This window comes from Tupaia chinensis, unplaced genomic scaffold (genome assembly GCF_000334495.1).
Source record: "Tupaia chinensis unplaced genomic scaffold, TupChi_1.0 Scaffold000225_1, whole genome shotgun sequence".
Lineage (NCBI taxonomy): Eukaryota > Metazoa > Chordata > Mammalia > Scandentia > Tupaiidae > Tupaia > Tupaia belangeri.
Genome location: NW_006159700.1, coordinates 889,835 through 903,037, shown reverse-complemented (window position 1 = coordinate 903,037; position 13,203 = coordinate 889,835). Strand labels below are relative to the sequence as shown.

Here is a 13,203-nt window from a genome sequence, read left to right as displayed (position 1 = left end):
AAGCTACAAGGACAGATCACATACGGCCGCCCTAGTTGGCAGCTCAGAGCTTATATCCAATAACTAGCATCAGGTGCCAACCATGTGAGACACCATCGTGGACATTTGGCTCAGAGGAGCCATTGATAACTTCGACCACAGCTGACATTAGACTGCAGCTGCTTGAGAGACCCCGGCTGGAAACTGCCCACCTACCTCAGTTGACTCTCAGAACCATGAGACAATAACAAATTGTTTCAAACAACTGAGTTTTGGGTGATTTGTTACAGAGCAATAGATAACTTCCCGCTTTTGATTATTTGTTGAGTAAAGGAAAAAGATAATTAATAAATTTGTGCTAAAAAGTCTTAAGCTCAGTAATACCAGCTGCGTATTTGTATATCTTATAAAAATTACTAAAGTTTTTACAACATTTAGATTAGTTGTGATTTGAGGGGGTTTGGTTTTTTATTTCACTTACAAGTCAGCAAGAGTACAATAAGCTGACTTTTAGAAAGGATTTTCCTACACTTACAAGTACTTCTTTTGACATCTCAATATCACTTTACATCAGATTTAGATGACTGTCTCATTAAGTATTGCAAAATGCAGCAATATGTCTCTTTCATCTGTTTTCTCTTGTCTTCTTTTCTCCCTCCCTACCCTGTTCATAAAAACCACATATTTTTCTGTTATTGATGTGTTCAATATCTCAAAAGAAAATTTCTCCTCATTCCCAACCAACTGCCCATTATTAACTACCTTGATTTTAATACCAGCTAACATTGAGAAGAAAAACCTTTGGAAAGTGATGTGTCATATGCTTTGACTCAGAAATTCTACCTTTACATATTTCCCTTATAAATTAATGGTTAATTTAGATAAAGATTTGTTCAAGAATGGTTATCGAATTACATATAATAGGAGAAAACAGACATGACAGGAAAATAATGTTGACGATATATTGCTAAATGAAAAAAAGCAAATTACAGAGCACTAGGTATAATGAAATATTGTTAATAAACAACAATAAAGCAAGTATGCATATGTTTAAAGAAAACTCTAGAATCATATATTATCCAGTAAGAGAGGATAGCTCTGAATAATGGGACTGTAGGTTGACTTTTGCTTTTGGTTTTGATTTGCAACATTTTTGTATTGTATTAATTAAGTTTTATTTATGTTGAAATTTGCTAAGAAAGTAGATCATAACTGTCTCATTAGACACACGCATGCACACACACATACACACACATATATACAATGGTAACTACGAGTGGTAAAGAGTAATATAATTAATTTGATTGTTGTAGTTATTTAAAAATATATATCACATTGTATACCTTAAATATATACAATTTCTTGTTAATCAAATATTTTCTTAAATGTCTTATTAAAGAAAAAATTCATACATTAAAATATTCTGTATGCCAGAACCTCTAACTTATTTTTCTAATTTTTTCCTCTGTATATCAAGAATTATTTCAGTAAACCCAAGTCCCCATCTATAAAATTTACTGTATTTATTTATTTATTCATTTACTTACTACAGAGTGTGTATGCTCCCTAGAGAGATACAGAGAGAGAAGGAAAGTGGGAAAGCACCCCTCAGGGGGCTGGCCACGCTACGTTCCCTTCTCCTCCATTCTCCTGTCAGGATTCTAGGCATAAACAAATATGTGTCCTGTGTATTTTCCAGGCCGCTGAGTCTGGGACTCAAACCTCAGAGTCGGCCATCTAGGAGCCAGTGCTTAACTTCCATGCCACCTGCTGGTCCCCCCAATTTTTTTTGGAAAGGTTCTTTTCTATAGGGCATGTGTGCTAGACAGAAAGACAGAGAGAGACTGAAAGCAAGAAATCAACCCCCAGGGGGGATGGCCACGCAGCAATCCCCTCTCCTCCATTCTCCTCTTGGGATCTTGGGCATGCATGCACACGTGCCCAGTGTGAGTTTAAGCCACCAGATCTGGAAGTCAAATCATGGTTGACCACATGGGAGTCTAGTGATGTAGCCATTACATCAACGGCTGGTCTCCCCAAAATACTTTTTTAAAAATTTTAGGTTTTTGTCATAAACACATGTGCTCACTGAAAAGAGACAGAGAGAGGGAAAGTGAGAAATCACCTCCTGGGGGAATGGCCACACTGCAATTTCTTCTCCTCCATTTTCCTCTGGGAATTTTGGGGATGCACACACACACACACACACACACACACACACACACACACATCTAGTGTGATTTTCAAGCTGTCGAGTCTGGGGCTCAAACAAGCAGTTTGCCATGTGAGATCCAGCTCCTTAACCTCCATGCCATCTGCTGATTCCTGCAATTTACTTTTTCAATGGATTCTGTCCTACTTGATATACTTGAATAACTTCTTGGTATCATGTCTCTTATTGTTTATGGCTTAGGACTTGTGCTACTATACACACTGTTTTTCAAAGATTCCTAAATTGTTCATAAATACACACATTCTATATCCTCAGCTATTTGCAAACTTCTTGGTTATTGCCTTTTCTTTCTATTGAACTGTCTTAGTGGATGATCAATAAACAAGAGCTTTGCTGGTTGATGAGATAATTCAGGGGTGTCAAACATTATGGCTTGCATATGTCATACACTATGGCTTGTGTATAAAATCTGATCAACCATTTGCTTTTGTACCTGTTTTGAGCTAAGAATAGTATTCACAGTTTTAAGTGATCAAAAAAGTTAACATAAGAATAACATTTTGTAACATCTGAAAATTATGTGAAATTCAAATTTTAGTGCTTATTTACAAAGTTTTGTGAGAATGCAGATACACTCATTTCTTTCTTTCCTTCTTTCTTTCTCTTTCTTTCTTTCTTTTTTCTTTCTCTCTCTCTCTTTCTTTCTTTCTTCTTTCTTTCTCTTTTTGGAGAGGTTTTTGCTAAGGCATAGTACACTTGGCAAAAAGACAGAGACAGAGACAGATAGACAGAAAGTGAGAAATCACCACCTCCAGGGGGATGGCCACACTGCAATTCCTTCTCCTCCATTCTCCTTTCAGGATCTTGGGCACACACGCACCCAGTGTGATTTTAAACAACTGGATCCAGGGCTCAAACCACGGTCAACGACATGGGAGTTCAGCAACGTAGCCATTATGCCATCTGCTAGTCCCAGATACAGTCATTTCTTTACATATTGTGTATGACTGTTTTTATACAACATTAGAGTTGTAACAAAGACTATGGTCTGCAAAGTCTAAACTATTTTCTAATTGATCCATGTTTTAAAGAAGGATTTGTTCATTATTATTATTATTTATTATCATTTAAAAATTTTTCTATAGGGCACACATGCTCCAGAGAGAGAGAGAGAGAGAGAGAGAGAGAGAACAAGTTGCTAGTTCCAGGATTTGAACCAGAGTTGGCCATGTAACAGTTCAACACTTTAACTACCACCTGCTGGGCCCACCAATTGATTCTTTTTGTTTTTTTGAGAGAGAGATTTTCGCTATAGGGCGCATGTGCTGACCAGAGAGAGACAGAGAGACAGAGAGACAGAAAGCGAGAAATCACCCCCCCAGAGGGGATGGTCATGCCAAAATCCCTTCTCCTCCATTCTCCTCTCGGGATCTTGGGCACGCAAGCACACGCGCCCGGCGTGGGTTATAAGCCACCCGGTCCAGGACGCGAACCGCGGTCGACTACGTGGGAGTCCAGTGACATAGCCATTATGCTAACTGCTGGTTCCCACTAATTGATTCTTTATGCAGTGCTTGCCAGCCCCTGATTTAACATAATGAGTATAAGTATCATCTGAAAGTTTCTTTTTAAAACATCTGCTATTGCAGAGTACCTTTAGCAGTAGATAGTAGATTGATATTGTTCCGGAGTCCTCCCTGGCTACGTGTAACAGGATTATACATTTGTCCTCTTGAGCCTATGACATTGCTGTTGCCCAGTAGAACAGATAAAGTATACATTCCTACCCCAATGTCTTCAGGCTTGGTCATGATTTTAGCTAACAGAGTATTAACAGATGTGACATGAGTGAGACTTTAAATGTGCTTGTGGAGTTTGGCCGACCTTCCTGAGCTTCAGTGATCTATAAAGTAGCGGTCATCTGTGCTGGAAACCATTGGTTCAGAGTGATAGACATACAAAGCAGACCTGTATCTGAAGCAGAGTCAACCCAGTCTCTGCACACATTCATGAGTAAGAAATGATCGCTGTTAGGAGTCGCTGAGATTTCAGGATTGTTTGTTATGCAAAAACCTGGCTAATACTGTGGGATTCATCACTCATTAGTTATTGTAATATTTGTGCAGCTGTCCTATGCTAGAAATATAGAAACTGGAAATCTTGTTAGGTTTAGAAGAGATATGGTTACCCTAGGTTACCTGTAAATGTAATATATTTATATTGCTTTAAGAGTGTACTCATAACTTTGAGAAAAGTTGATTTATCTTTTTCACAGAAGCTATCCTAGTGCCTTGAATCACATATTGGACCTCTCATCCAATATCATGACAGCCACTTGGTTGCTGTTCAGATGAATGCACAGAACTTCTGTGCTTCTCCCATCCACTAATGCTCTTGTCTGATGCATGATGGGATAAGTGATTGTATGCATTTATGTATGTGATGTCTAAGTCTTGAAGTGCGTACATATTTTTACTTGTAAAAGGAGAAACCTTTTGTAGATATAAAATTTTACTGTAGTAAATCTCAAGCTAATCAAATTTGGTGCTATTTACCATGAGTGTTTTGAATCCGTTATGTTAGAGATGATGTATACTTCTCTTTCTTTCCTTTTTTTTTTGTTTCTTTGCAATAGGGCATGTGCACCTGCCAGAGAGAGAGACAGAGAAACAGTGAGAAGTCATCCCCTGGGGGGGATGGCTATGCCTGAATCCCTTCTCTGCCATTCCCCTCTCCGGATTTTGGGCATACACGCATACATGCCTGGTGTGAGTTCCAAGCCTCTGGGTCTAGGACTCAAACTGAAGTTGGCCATGTGGGATTTCAGCACCTTAACCACCACAGCACCTGATGACAGTGGCATTTGAGCTGTGGGGAGCAGTCCCGTCATCAGACAATGTTAAGCAGTGTTCCTGGCATCTACTCACAGGAAGCCAGTAGAGCCTCCCCTTAAATTTAATCACATTCACCTGACCGGTGCAGTCACGATGGTCAAAATGTCCTGAGACTTTTCCGAATGTTCTCTGGAAAGCAAAATCCCTCATTACGGAACCACTGTCTTAAAAGGGAAACTTTAATATGATGATTTTCATATCTGGCTACACATTATAATAACCTAGGTAAGCTTTGTAAATTTCAAAATAATTTCCAAATTAATTTTAAAAATGTGAGTAATAGTACAAAGAATACATGTACTGTTTGTTAATGTCTTCCAGATGTCCCTTTCATTTTTCTCTACTCATATGCATAATACTTTGTTTCTTAGTCATGTGGGAGTAAGTTGAAAATAGGATGCCTCCTTACTCCTTAATAGTCAGGGTGTAGTTCCTAGAAAAAGGATATTTTCTTACATAATCCCAGTATGACTAACCAAACAAGAAATTTAAGATTAATACAGTATTATTATATAAGCCATTGTTCATATTTGAGTTTTGTCAGTTATTCTAAAAATGTTCTTTGTGACTAATTTTTCATAGTTTAAGATCCAAAGGACATGATGTATTTTGTCATTATATCTCTTTCATCTTCTCTAATCTAGAACCCTTCCTCAGTCTCTTGTAGTTTTTTAAAAATTTCAATATTTTTCAAGTGTACAGGCTAATTATTTTGTAAAATGGCTTTCAATTTTGATTTGTCTGATATTTTCTCATGATTAGATTAGAGTTGCACAATTTCATCGGAACTATGACTAAGCAATGCTGTAAACTTCTCGATGTACTTCTTCAGGAGCCACTTGAAAGTTAATTCCTCTGCTGATCCTTTGGTTTGAGTGCTGTGTTAATTTCCTAGGACTGACACAATAAATTACCACAAACTAGGTGGCTTAAAACAAAAGGATTTTTTCTTCTCTCACTGTCTGGAGATTAAAAATCCCAAATCAAGGTGCCTCCGGAGTGGTACTCACTCTAGAGGATCTGGGTGAGAGTCTTTCTGTGGGCCTTCTGGCTTCTGGTGGATGTTAGCAGTCCTTGTGGCTGTATGGTTCCAACCTCTGCCTCCATCTTCACAAAGCTGTCCCCCTCATCTCTCTGTCCATGTCACCTCTGTGTCTCTTAAGAGGACATTTGTCATTATATTTAGAGTCCACTGAAGCATTCCAAGATGATTTTTATCCCAAGGTCCTTAGTTTAATTACATCTGCAAACATTTTTTTCTACATAAGGTCACATTTACATTTCTTGGTGATTAAGACTTGGACATACCTCTTGAGGGTCACCATTCAATCTTGTACAGGTGGTGTCTGCCAGAATTTTTCACTGTAAAGTTACTATTTTCCTTTTGTCATTAAAAAGGAATTTGTGGGGAAATACTTTGAGACTATGTAAAATTTTTATTCCTCATCGAACTCTCACCCATTGTTTTAGCATTTCTTGGCAATTCTTGCCCAACTTGCTATTTTCCAATTCCATCATTTCCTTCTACATTGACATTCTGTTGTAAATGCTTTTCTTCCTCCCTCCCTTCCTTTCTCTCTTCTCTTTATCCCCTTTTTCCTTTCCTTCCTTATTAATTGTTGATTCTTACTTATTCACTGGGATATAATCTATTGTTTTGATTTGATTTTGATGCTCAAGTTTTCCTCTTGGTAGCCTGTGGGAGTAACTTCAAACAGGTTACTACATCCTTTGACATATTCCCATCATTCTTTGGGATTTTTTTTTTACTTTCTGGTACAATAAAATGTCCTAAATTCATATATTTTTCCCATCCCAGTCTTAGAGTCAACCATCTCACCAAGAAGTCCTAGTTTCTTTTCTTTTCTTTCCTTTTTTTTTCCCTAAAGGGCACAGAGAAAGATAGAGAAAGGGAGAGGAGAAAGCACCCCCCTATAGAGAATGGTCATGCTGCAGTCCCCTTTTCCTCCATTTCTCTCACCTTTTGGTGTGGGAAGCTGCACACCAGCGAGTCTGCCTAGGTTTCTCAGAGAGCAAACAATTACCATGATTGGTTCCCTTCCAAAAACCTGACTTTTGAAACCTTGCTCTGATTGGCCACTAGAATCCCTCAAATTTGCATATCTGGCACCTCATGATTGATCCAAAAGCAACCAATCATAACCCGCCGTTAAAAACCAATCAGGGCCCACCATTTACAACCAATCACGGTCCACCATTTACAACCAATCACGGCCCACCGTTTACAACCCACCAGAGTGTATATAACCACGATGCCTGGCCCACAGTAGCCAGACCACGAAGATGACCAAGACAACGCAGACGACCGAGAAGACGACAACGACCAAGATGACGACAACGACCAAGACAACGACAACGACGACGATGACGACCAGGAAGACGACAACTGAAGAGCCTGAAGAGCTGAAACACCGCGCAGTCTCCAGACGACCCTGAAGATCCTGAAGAGCTGACACTACATCGTCTCCAGACGACTTGGGAGACCCTGAAGAGCTATAACACTACATCGTCTCTGGACGACCCTGAAGAGTTGTGACACCGCGTCGTCTCTGTGCTGCCCACAGTAGATGACGCGACACTGCGTCGTCTCTGTGCTGTACCGTTCTGCCCACAATAAACGGACGACACTGTCGTCTCCGTGCTGTAACACTACGCCGCTTGTCCCAGCTCTCACTCCTTCACTCAGGAAACCTGTTCGGCTGTCCCCCCGGGTCAGGACATTTTGGGATTCTGGATAAGCATGCATGTGCACCCAGACTGTCTCCCAAACTGCCTGGGTCTGGAACTTTAATAGTGCAGTCGGCCATGTTGGATCCAGCTGCCCTAACAACCATGCCATAGAGCTGGCCTGAGTCCTGGTTTCTTTTAGTGGGAAATGAAACCAAGTTATGAATACACAATAAGATTTTTATATAAAACTTTTTGAGTCCCACTTTGAGAGATTGTAATTCATAAATCCTGGGTTAGGGCCTGTGTGTGCATGTGCATGTGCATGTTTGTGCCTGTAAAGTTCTAAGTAGTTCTACTGTGAAAACAGTGTATGGGAACTACTCTCTAATGTATTCAAACCATGATTTAACTTACACTAATTTTTCAGGAGCATATTTTTCATCTACTGGGACAAACAACTGTCTCATATCTTAATTACTGTCTCATATCTTAATTACCAGATAAGTAAGCAAGATAGAACCTTCTGTAGCTAAAAAGAACTTACTAGATATCAGATGTCATTGACAGATATCTAAGATAGGAAATGTACCTTACGATGTAAAATCATTATTGCTAACAAAATCAAGTCAAATTATATTCAAGTCTAGATATAATTATAATTTAAATTAAAAAAGAAAGTGAAATTTTTACTTTTAAATTACATTCCTCTGACTGTAATCTCTTTCTGTTGCTCTCTCTCTCACACTAAAGAATACATCACCTTGTAGGAAGGAATGCAGGCAACACAAAGGTTTTTCACAATGGAATAGAAAAATAATCTATTTCAATATCCGCTGCTTGACTATCTTCAATAATAGATAATTCAGAGAAGGAACAAAATTACTTTAGTGAAGGCAACTGCACTGTTGAATAGCTATATCACATTTTCGTATTGAGTGTGAAAATATATTTTTCCTATATGAAATTTGGGTTAATCTTTTTTATTTCTTAAAAAAAAAAAGAGCATTCCAAAGAACTAAGATTTATATCTTGAGAAAGAATTTCTTGTTCTATCTACAGATGTTCAGCATATTTATTGAAACTTGGGATCTGTAACTTTGCTTTTGTAAAAAGGAATAATATGCTTCCTTTTTCAGATATCAGCATTAAGTTAAATTAGAATAAATTTCTCCAAGAAAGTAAGAATAATAATTCTTAGCATTAAAATGAATACTTTTATGTTTTCATATGTACCAGGAATTTTACATATTATCTTTGTTTTACCAATAAAGAATCTAAAGTTTAGAGAAATAAAGCAATCCTTTCAATATTTCTTAAGCTAGAAACTGACCAAGCAGTACTTCAGCCCAGTTGGGACATGCTAGGTTACAACACAGTAACAAACAGCCCCCACATCTCAGCAGCTAATAATAACAAAGGTATAGTTCATGCTACGGGTACATCATGGATGGGCTATGACTCTAGTCAGTTCCATCTTCATTTTTGAACCCAGGCTGATGATGAAGCCTCTGTTTGGAGTTATAGTGGAGAGGATGAAGAGCATAGCAAACTGCACACTGTCTCTGAATGCTTGTACCTGAGAAAAGAAAAAAAAAATTGCTTCAGTGAGAAGCCAGCAATCCTATGGAACACGTGAATCACATCTTGAAATTGAACATTGGCATTTTGTATTTCAATAGCTAGAGGAAGTTACGGCCAAACTTGATGTCATTGAGGTGGGGAAGTAGACACCTGCACAGGTAGAGACAGCCAAATATAGGTAGACAGAAACAGATAGATATGTGGATGGCATAATGTAACCTAAAGCCAGTGCAGCAGTCCCCTGGCCTCAGCGATTGGTCTGCATTGGTCCAATCAGAGGGAAGCAAAGGTGTTTTATGACTGGAGGAAGAGTTGACCTTACTCTTTCTCTATCCACTATGGAGCTACCACAGCGATTTTTCTACCACAAAGAAAGAAATGTAACAAAAGCTGACACATACAGAAAAGCAAAATCAAGAGGAAGTGAGCCCCAGCATGGAGACCCTATGAACCTTTGGACAGCTCACTCTGATGGTGGTCCAGCCTCTGAACTTTCCAGTGATAAATTCCAATAAATTCTCTTAGGCATAACCCAGTTTGTGTAAGGTATTTTTTTTTTTTAGAGGTTTTTGCTATAGGGCACGTGCGCTCGCCAGACAGACAGAGAGAAACAGAAAGACAGAAAGCGAGAAATCACCTCCGAGGGGGGATGGCCACACCGCAATCTCTTCTCCTCCATTGTCCTCTCGGGATCTTGGGCACACGCATAAGTGCCTGGCGTGAGTTTTAAGCAACTGGGTCTGGGATGCAAACCGCGGTTGACTACGTGGGAGTCCAGTGACATAGCCATTACGCTAACTGCTGGTCCCTTGTGTAAGGCATTTAATTACTTCTATTTTTAATAGATAATATTAAAATCTAAGGCCTACCTGTCAGTATCTGCCGACAAGCTTAAGAGTTACATCTCTCTCGATGGTAATATTGTCAGTGTCCCCTTGGGGTTTGGTGCTGTGAAAGAAGAAAGTTAGAGAAAGGAAGGAAAGAAAGACACAGAAGCAGAGATGCAGGTGAACACAGATAAGCTGAGCTGTTCAGTCATGATGAGCTTCTTTATTTATACATTTTACCAGGCACAGTGAACTGTTTGCAAGCTTCCAAGGATGTGATTGAAGTTCTACAGTTAGAGATAAGCGCTTTAGTGTATACATTTTTTGACCTTGTTACTATCATATAAACATGTAAGCCATAAACATTATATAGAACAGGCATCGCATGACCTAGCCAGGGTCAGGATGTTTCCTGTGTCCTGCAGATCAGATCAGATCTGCAGATCCCCTGGCATTAAGGTATGTGTCAGCCTATTTTAGTGAATAATTAGTGAGGTGTACTGTTAACTGCCTTCCGTATCTAGGTTGCATACCCTCACACCTACCAAAATTTTAAGCTCTCTTGGAAGAGGTATATCTGTGCATATGTATAATACATTTATATATATATATAGTATAGATAAACATTTCCTAATTTTAGACATTTATATTGCTTCCATTTTTTTACATCACAGATCATAGTGCCATACATGTACAGATACATGTGCATGGAGAAAAACAGAAAGGCACACACAAACTGATATTGATGATCTTGGTGTTTAGGCTTCTGTGCCCTCTGGACTGTAGATGATGAAACTCACAGAATTAGAAGTGATTAGATTTTTCCTACTTTATGTCACTGTTTTAGATACCCAGGTATGCAACTCTGGGTTATTTATTGTAGTAGGTTAAAAAAATAGTATACACATCTTGAAATTTTTGATATAAGAGTTCTGATTTGGAATAAGATTTGGAATAATTGAATAAAAGGGAGATTAAAACTTCTGGGTGGCAGCTTTCGGATGGAGGGGTGGCAAACATATTGGTAATAAGTCAGAAGGAGAAGCTATTAAGACAAATCAATAAAGAACAGGGGTCAGTTGGTGGTACAGCAATAAAATGAGGCATTCTGCAAGACTAACCTGCACGGGAGGGTCCCAGGTTCACACCCTGGTAAGCCAGATGCAGTTGTGCCCATGCTCTGTGGTTGGCTGGGGCTAGAGGTGAATCATGGTGTCAAGACTGTTGCAGGGTTCTATCTCTCTTTCTTGATCATGGAGGAATAAATGGATAGACTTTTAAAATTATATAGGTAAGAATGATCTTTTTGTCCTGGAATTTTTCACTGGCATGAGCTGCTTATACAAATCAGTTTGGCTGTTGCCCTCAGAGGACATTGTGCTGACGTAGTGAGGTTCTTTACTGTCCTCTGAGAGTCTGTTTACTGTTCTGCATAGGCTCTGCTGACCTGGCCTGCTCCCTAGCCTCCTGTGGCTATCTAATTCTGGTCCAGCATGCCCCAGTAACTAACTCCACAGCTTGAGCACTTTCCAGTAAACTCAAGATAACAACCCCTCGCTAGCTTGAAACTGTTTAGATTTATATCTGTTATAAATAATTAAAGGGAGCTGATGTGGTTATTCAAGAGTAGTGTGGAGGCAGTTCTCCAAATCTATTTGTCTTCCTTAATCACATTAGGAACTGGAAGCCCAGTGAACCTTGATTTGTCTCGAGGTACAGGGCTACAGCTGAAGATCTTGATACGTATTTCTTAGTCCAGGTCCCAAACACAATTTCTTGACAACTATATTAGCAAAGCATTTAATTTTTGCTCAGAGAAGCATTAAAAGCAGAGCCAGAGAGTTTATTTAGTGGCTCTGATTTCCTAAGTTAGGGAATTGTTCCTTGGCAGGATAAGGGCTGGCTCTGGACAAAGCAGTTATATGTAGTGGAGTCATAAGGGTGTGTATTAGTAACTTCTGAGCAAAGAACACAAATGGGCCTAGACCTTCAAAATAAACCTAGTAAGAAACTGTCTTTTGCTATAAAAGTTGGGTAAGCAGAGGCTCACAAGGAGAAGCTATGACATGTCCTCATAGACAGTGGGAGTATAGATTGATCTGGAAGCGAGAAGATCTGCTCCTAGGAAGTGGGGATAAAGATTGAGAATTCCCAACAAAAATTAACCCCTGTAAAACAATCAGACACAATGCGATTTCTCCTTGTAACCTTTATATCATTGCTACATAGATGAGCAACTGATGAAACCGCTTTGACTGAAATGACTAATGACTTAGCATTTATCTTTGGCTAAATTTCCTTAAAAGAATACAGAGAGGGAGAACCAGCAGTTAGCGTAATGGCTATGTTGCTGGACTCCCACGTAGTCAACCGCAGTTCACGTCCCGGACCTGGAGGCTTAAAACTCACGCGGGGTGTGTGTGCGTGCGTGCCCAAGATCCCGAGAGGATAGTGGAGGAGAAGGGATTGCAGCGTGGCCATCTCCCCTGGGGGAGGGGGTGATTTCTTGCTTTCTATTTCTCTGTCTCTCTCTGTCTTTCTGGCAAGCGCACGCACCCTATAGTGAAAACCTCTCTCTCGAAAAGAAAAAAATAAAAAGAATACAGAGAAATGATGACTTATTTTTATGGCAAATTTTAAATGTTTTAATTTTTAACCAGTGGTTTTACATTGTTATATACTGCCTAGAGTTCTCTTTTATAGTACTTCTTTTCCAAAAATCTCAAGCATAAAACCAAGAATATTTACCTTCCATAATGCAAACATGAGGTTATGCCAGACCTGTTACAGAATTTCACATGGATACTTTATCCTCAATATTCAGTGTAGACCAACATGTTCTTTTTCTTTTCCAAATAATGGCAAACCTTCAAAGCAGGACTGTATAATTTGTTTAGAAAGGCTTGGCTCCTCAGATCCCCACAATGGAAGCTCTCCAAGGGCAGGACCATATTTGTAGTGTCCAGTGGCTTCTCTTCTAGATTAATAAATCCAGTGCTGAGTCAATGGAAAATAAGTGCTAACGAACTTCTTGTGTCCTTATAGCTATTTTTGCTAA

General features: G+C 39.2%; 1 long non-coding RNA gene across 1 annotated transcript; it reads right to left on the bottom strand.

The window, feature by feature from the left end:
- Positions 1-9,204: 9,204 nt before the first annotated feature.
- Positions 9,205-12,979, bottom strand: LOC114007727 (uncharacterized). Its single transcript, XR_003549309.1, has 3 exons — positions 12,894-12,979; positions 11,267-11,391; positions 9,205-9,313 (listed from the first exon to the last, which is right to left on the bottom strand). It is a non-coding gene; the product is annotated as an uncharacterized LOC114007727 (long non-coding RNA).
- Positions 12,980-13,203: the final 224 nt, after the last annotated feature.